This window comes from Hyaena hyaena, unplaced genomic scaffold, assembly GCF_003009895.1.
Source record: "Hyaena hyaena isolate Hyena2069 unplaced genomic scaffold, ASM300989v1 scaffold_674, whole genome shotgun sequence".
NCBI lineage: Eukaryota > Metazoa > Chordata > Mammalia > Carnivora > Hyaenidae > Hyaena > Hyaena hyaena.
Genome location: NW_024081309.1, coordinates 352,638 through 360,248, shown reverse-complemented (window position 1 = coordinate 360,248; position 7,611 = coordinate 352,638).

Below are 7,611 nucleotides of genomic sequence, written 5' to 3'. Positions count from 1 at the left end.
AGTGTGAGCAGGGGAGGGGCAGAGAGAGAGGGAGACACAAGGATCTGAAGCAGCCTCCAGGCTCTGAGCTGTCAGCACAGAGACCAGTGTGAGGCTCAAACTCTTGCTTTGTGACATCATGACCTGAGCGGAAGTCAGATGCTTAACCTGCAGAGCCACCCAGGTGCCTCCATAGTACATTTCAAGTATACAATAGAGATTATTAACTGTAGTCACCATGTGTGCATTAGATCCTCAGAACTTATCTTATAACTGAAAGTTTATACTCTTTGAGTGACATCACCCCATTTCCACTGCACGCAGCCCCTGGCAACGATTCTACTTGTGGTTCTATGAATTTGACTTTTTTAGATTCTTCATGTAAGTGAGATCAGACAGTGTTTCTGTGTCTTACTTATTTCACTTAGCATAATGTCTTCCAGGATTATCCATGTTATCACAAACGGCAGGATTTCATATTTTATGGCTGAGTAATATTCCATTGCATCCATATACCACATTTTCTATATGCCTTCAGTTGTCAACAGACACTTAGGTTGTTTCCATTTCTTGGTTATTGTTAATAGTGCTGCAGTAAACTTGGGGGATGCAAATATCTCTTCAAGATACTGATTTTAGGGGCGCCTGGGTGGCTCAGTCGGTTAAGCGTCTGACTTCGGCTCAGGTCATGATCTCATGCTTCATGGGTTTGAGCCCCGCGTCGGGCTCTGTGCTGACTGCCAGCTCAGAGCCTGGAGCCTGCTTCAGAGTCTGTGTCTCCCTCTCTCTCTGACCCTCCCCTGCTCACGTTGTCTCCCTCTCTCTCCTTCTCAGAAATAAAAATATTAAAACAAAAAGATACTGATTTCATTTTCTTTGTGTATATACCTAGAAATGGGGTACTAGATTAGAGGGTAGCACTCTTTTTAAATCTTTTAGGAATCTCCATACTGTTTTGCATAATGGCTGTCACTGCATCACATTCCTGCAAACAGTGTCCAAGTATTGCCATTTTTTCACACCCTTACCAACACTTGGTATCTATTTTCCTATACATAATGGCCATGCTAACATGTGTGAGGTGATATCTTTTATGGTTGATTTTAATTTCCCTGATAATTACTAATCCTGAGTACCTTTTTAGGCACCTATATACAGTACCATCTGAATGTATGTCTTTGAAAAAAATGTCTATTCAGGTCCTCTGCCCATTTTTTAATCAGATCTTTTTTGGCTATCAAGTTATATAATTTCCTTATATTTTATATAAGATATGTGATTTGTGAATATTTTCTCTCATTCCATATGTTGCTTTATTTATTTTTCTGAGAGAAAACGAGTGAGTGGGGGAGGTACAGAGAAAGAGAGGGAGACAGAGAATTCCAAGGAGCTCCACACTGTCATTACAGAGCCCTATTCGGGGCTCCAACATATGAACTGTGAGATCAGATGCCACCGAGGCACCACCCCCATACGTTGCTGTTTCATTTTGTTTGTTGTTTCCTCTGTTGTGCAGAAGTTTACCAACTTGACATTGTTCTACTTGTTTATTTTTGCCTTTGTTGCCTAAGCTTTTGGTGTCCAATCCAAAAAATCATTGCCAAGACTAGTATCAAGGAGCTTTTCCCTATGTTTTCTTCTAGGAGTTTTACAGTTCCAAGTTGTACATTTAAGCCTTTAATCCATTTTGAGTTTATTTTTGTGTATGGTGTAAGGTCTAATTTCATTCTTTTGCACTTATCTGTCCAGTTTTCCCACACCATTTATTGAAACACCTTACCCGTTGTGTATTCGTGGTGCCATATCAAAGATGAGTTGGCTCATTTCTAGGCTGTTTCTACGCTCTCAATTTTGTTCCATTGGTCTATGTGTCTGTTTTTATGCCAGACTTTTATACTTCTAAAAAATAACATGGCTTTGTAATATAGTTTGAAATCAGGCCACATAATACCTCTCTAGCTTTGTTCTTTCCTAGGATTGCTTTGGCTATTCAAGGTTCATAGTGGTTCCATACAAATTTTAGATTTCTTTTTCTTATTTCTGTGAAAAATGCCATTGAAATTTTGATAGAGATTGAAATGAATCTGTAGATGGCTTTGGATAATACGGACATTTTAAAACTATCAATTCTTTCAATTCATAAACATAGGGCATATTTCTATTTTTGTGCCTTCTTCAATTTCTTTCATCAAAGTGTCCTAGTTTTTAGAATAGACGTCTTTCAGCTCCTTGGTTAAATTGCCTCCTAAATATTTCATTATTTTATTTTTTTCTTCTTTCTTTTCTTTGTTTCTTTGTTTCTCTCTTTTTTAAGTAAACTCTACTCCCATCATGGGGCTCGAACACATAACCCTGAGATCAAGAGCTCCATACTCTACTGACTGATCCAGCCAGGCACTCCGTATTTTATTCTTTTTGATACTATTGCAAATGGACTTGTAAATAGTTCATTGTTAGTGAATAGAAATGCAACTAATTTTTGTGTGTTTATCTTTTATCCTTCAACGTTACTGAATTCACTTATTAGTGTTAACAGTTTTTGGTGGAGTCTGTAGTGCTTTTCATGTGTAAGAGCATGTCATCTGCAAACAGAGAATTCTACTTCTTCCTTTTCTATTTGCTTGTCCTTTCCTTCTTTTTTGTTGCCTGGTTGCTCTGGCTAGGGCTCCCAGTATTACAGTAAATAGAAGTGGTAAGAGCGGGCCCCTTGTTGTATTATTCCTGATCTTAGAGGAGAGACTTTCAGCTTTTCACGGAATATGATGTTAGCTACGGGCTGGTCATATGAAGTGTTTATTATGTTGATATAATTTGCTTCTATAGCTAATTTGTTGAGAGCGTGTTGAGTTATGTCACATACTTTTTCTGCGTCTATCAAGACGGCCAACACATCTATTTTGATGCTTTCTATGCACCAGGTACTTATCTGGGCACAGAAGACCTGGCTTAAAATCCCAGCTCTGCCATTTATTAGCTTGTGATCTTGGACAAGTTTCTTAATCCCTCTGATCTCCAGTTTCTTCGTATGTATAATGTATCTATCTCATAGGATTGTTCTAAGTATGAATTAATAAATATATAGTGCTTGCTACAGGGCCTGGCACAGTAAACACCTGTATTATTATTCATTAATTCAACAGAGTTGAATAAAGCAAATAGTGAAAATCCACACCATATCCCACTCTGCAGATACAGCCACTGTTAATATTTTGGTTTATATTTGTCCGTATTTTTGGTATGCATATACACATTTTATATCTGTATGTATGTAAACATGTTTCATATAAGTAAAATTGTTTTACTCTTTAACTTGCTTTTTTACTTAACTACATTTATTTTATAATCAGAAAGAAATCAATATCCACTATATATTATAGTGGATTAAATACACTAGAGAGTTACATGGCTGGCTCAGTGGGTAGAGCATGAGGCTCTTAATCTTGGGGTTGTGAGTTTAAGACCCATGTTGGCTGTAGAGATTACTTAAAAATAAAAATCTTTGAGGGGTGCTCGGGTGGCTCAGTGGGTTAAGCGTCCAACTTAGGCTCAGGTCATGACCTTGCATTTCATGAGTTAGAGTCCTGTGCAGGGCTCTGTGCTGACAGCTCAGAGCCTGGAGCCTGTTTCAGATTCTGTGTCTCCCTCTCTCTCTCTGCCCCTCCCCTGCTCATGCTCTGTCTCTGTCTCTCTCAAAAATAAACATTAATACAGTTTTAATTAAAATCACTTAAAAATATTTTTAATTAAATATATATATTTTAATTAAAATCATTAAAAATATATACTATAGTGGCATCTGAGCAGCTCAGTAGGTTGTGTTGCTGGGTCCAGTGGGAAACCAACTGGATGGGATTTGATTCCCAGACTCCCAAGAGACCCTTGACCTCCCCCAGGTCCAGCCCACACATTTGCCTTTGGTTCGGGTCTAGTCAGTAATGGTCTTGGTAGCAACATGGGTTCTTCACATGCATGGCACAAACCATATCAGCTTTACAGGAGCGGCAAAAAAAAAAAAAAAAAAAAAAAATGCTTTTAGAAACATTTAGCAGGCCCTTAGGATTTCATGGACCACTTTTCACTTCCTTTGTACTCCACCCCTTGCCTGTCATAAATACTTCTAGGAATTTATTCTAAACACAAACATATAATAATAAAAAATTAGAGGGGAACCTTGGTGGCTCAGTTGATTAAGCATCCAACTTCATTCAGCTCAGGTCATGATCACATGGTTTGTGAGTCTGAGCCCCAAGTTGGGCTCTGTGCTTACAGCTCAGAGCCTGGAGCCTGCTTTTGGATTCTATGTCTCCCTCTCTCTGCCCCTTCCCCACTCACACTTTGTCTCTGTCAAATGAATAAACCTTAAAAAAAATTAGAAAACCAAATGTCAAGCGATAATGGGTTAATAAGTTATAGTAGGGAGTGCCTGGCTGGCTCATCAGGTACAGCATGTTACGTTTGATCTTGGGGACCCACACTGGGTATGCATAGAGATTACTTAAAAATAAAATTAGGGGCACCTGGGTGGCTTAGTCGGTTAAGCGTCCGACTTTCGCTTACATCATGATCTCGCGGTTCGTGGGTTCGAGCCCCACGTCGGGCTCTGTGCTGGCTGCCAGCTCAGAGCCTGGAGCCTGTTTCAGTCTGTCACTCCCTCTCTCTCTGATCTCCTAGAAATAAATAAAACATTAAAAAAATAAAAATAAAAAAAATAAAATTAAAAAAAATCTTGGAGTGTCCAGGTGGCTCAGTCAGTTAAGCATCCAACTCTTGATTTCTGCTCAGGTCATGAAATCGAACCCTGAGTTGAGTTTTGCACTGAGAGTGGAGCCTGCTTGAGTCTTTTCCTCTGCCACTCTCCCCCTGTTCCCCATGCTCTCTAAAATTATAAAAACCTGTTAAATAAAATAAAATTTCGAAAACAAAATCTTAAAAAAAAAACTATAGTAGATAACATAATGGTGTACCAAATAGCTATTAAAAGTAACAATGTGGGTACACCTGGGTGGCTCAGTCCTTAAGCATCTGACTTCGGCTCAGGTCATGATCTCACAGTTCGAGCCCCACATTGGGTGAGCTTGAGGTCTGCTTCCAGTTCAACACAAGCCCTGCTTTGAGTAAAAAAATAAATAAATAAATAAACACTAGCCCCAGGGAAGTCCCACTTCTCTCTTTCTCTCACTTCCTCTCTCTCTCTGCCCCTCATGGGATTCTACCCTCTGCTCCCCCTTGCTCACTTGCACTCTCTCTCTCTCCGAAAAACAAGCAAAGAAATAAAAATAAATAAAAGTAAAAATAACAACCCTGGGAGCCTGGGGGGCTCAGTTGAGTGTCTGATTCTTGGTTTCTTCTCAGGTCATGATCTCATGGTTTGTGGGTTCGGGCCCCACACTGGGCTCCATGCTGGCAGTGCAGAGCCTCCTTGGGTTTCTCTCTGTCCCTCTCTCTGCCCCTCTCCTGCTCATTTCTCTCTCTCAAAATAAATAAACACTTATTTATTTACTATTTATTTTTTTATTTTGAGAGAGAGAGAGAAAGAGAGGGTGCAATGAGCAAGGGGCAGAGAGAGAGAGAGAGAGAGAGAATCCCAGGAGGGGCAGTAGGAGAGAGAGAGAGCAAAGTGGGGCTCACCCGAAGGGGGGCTCATGTTCACCCAAAGTGGGGTTTGAGTTCATTCACTGAGGGGCTCATGCTCACCTGGAGTAGGGCTCAAGCTCAATCAATGTGGGACTTGAACTCACAAACCATGAGATTATGACCTGAGCTGAAATCAGATGCTTAATGACTGAGGCCTCAAGATGCCCGTAAATAAATAAACTTAAAATAAAAATGATGCTATTTTTGAATGATTACCATATGCCAAGCATGTGCTACATGGTACATAATATTACTATGTATATATTTTGTAGATTAAAAACATGACTTGGAGGGGCAGCTGGCCTGCTCAGTGAGAAGAACATGCAACTCTTGATTTTAGGATTTTAAGTTTGAGCCCCACATTGGGTATAGAGATTATTTAAAAAATAAAATCTTAAAAAATAAAAATAAAATATAAACCTGACTTGGAAAAGATAATATCTATTGACAGAAAAATCTTTACAGGATACTGTTCAGTAAATTCAGGACATTAAGAAACAGTGCAAAAACTTGTATAAAGTTTTGGTGACTTTCTTTCCCTTTTTGTTCTTATATATTTTCTAATTTTTTCTTTAGTAAATTTGTGTTAATTTTGTAACTCAAATACAATAGGCAAAGATTTTTTGGTGGGGGGATGATTTTTTTTTTAAGTAGGCTCTATATCCAACCTGGGGCTTGAACTCACAACCCCAACTGGGGGGGACAGGGAAGTGCTGGCTGGCTCAGTTGGTAGAGCATGTGAATATTAATCTTTGGGTGGTGAGTTCAAATACCACGTTGGGCACAGAGCCTACTTAAAAAAAAATGTTATTTTCAGTACTTGCGAGAATTTAAAAATCTTTCTTCATTGTCTTATTTAGTCTTTCTTCCTGTTTATCGAACTTGTTGGCCTTTTTAAAAAAAAAATTTAGTGACAGGGAAAATAGAGTTGGTTTCCTTAGTAATAGCAGCTAAAGCTCCCAAACATTCTTGTCTTTTTGTTTTTTCCATTACTTTCTTTTAAAACTGTTTGGATTTCCTGAGTAATAGATATGCATACTAACTATCAGTCTAATTTTATTCTAGGAGCTTGAAAATCATGACTGTGAAAATGGCCTGATTCAAAGTTTAAATCAACAATTTTAACAGCTTAAATCAACAATTTTAAGTGGGTCACCAGTTACTCCTAGAATTTTCAGACAATTTTCAACACTGTGATTTAAGTTCAAGGGCTAATGTTTTATTGCCACAGTTGTCAACAAGAGTTCTCAAATTAAATGCGAGGATTATTATTTGAAGGATTCTTCAACTTTCTATTCATGTTTTTTTTAATTGAATAAAATTCATGGTTATCAAAATATATAAACAACCCAAAGACCTAAAATTGAAGTCTGTCTTTTTAAAAAAAAAATTATTTTTATTTATTTTTGAGAGAAAGACAGAGTGCAAGCAGAGGAGGGGCAAAGAGAGAGAGGGAGACACAGATTCTGAAGCAGGCTCCAGATTCTGAGCTGTCAGCAAAGAGCCTGACGCAGGGCTCGAACCCACAAACCCCAAGATCATGACCAGAGCTTCACCAAAGGCATCATCATTATCAATTTCCTGTGTATTATTCTAAAACGTGTTTAATGTAAAGGGGCACCTGGGTGGATCTGTGGGTGAAGCATACTGTACTTCTCGAGGCTTAATATTCATCTATTTCTTACTCAGATTTCACAAGTCTCCCTTGTATTTACAATAATTTTTTTCCTTTGCTTAATCAAGTGCAGTTAGCTTCTATTTCTTGCAACCAAAAAATATTAAATAATAGGGGCATCTGACTGGCTCAGTCAGTAGGGCCTTCGATTCTTGATCTCATTTTCATGAGTTCTAGCCCCACATTGGGTGTAAAGCCTACTTACAAACAAAAACCAAAGAGAAGAAGCACTTGGGTAGTTCAGACAGTTGGGCATCTGACTTCAGCTCAGATCATGATCTAGGGGTTCATGAGTTCAAGCCCCATACTGGGCTCACTACTGT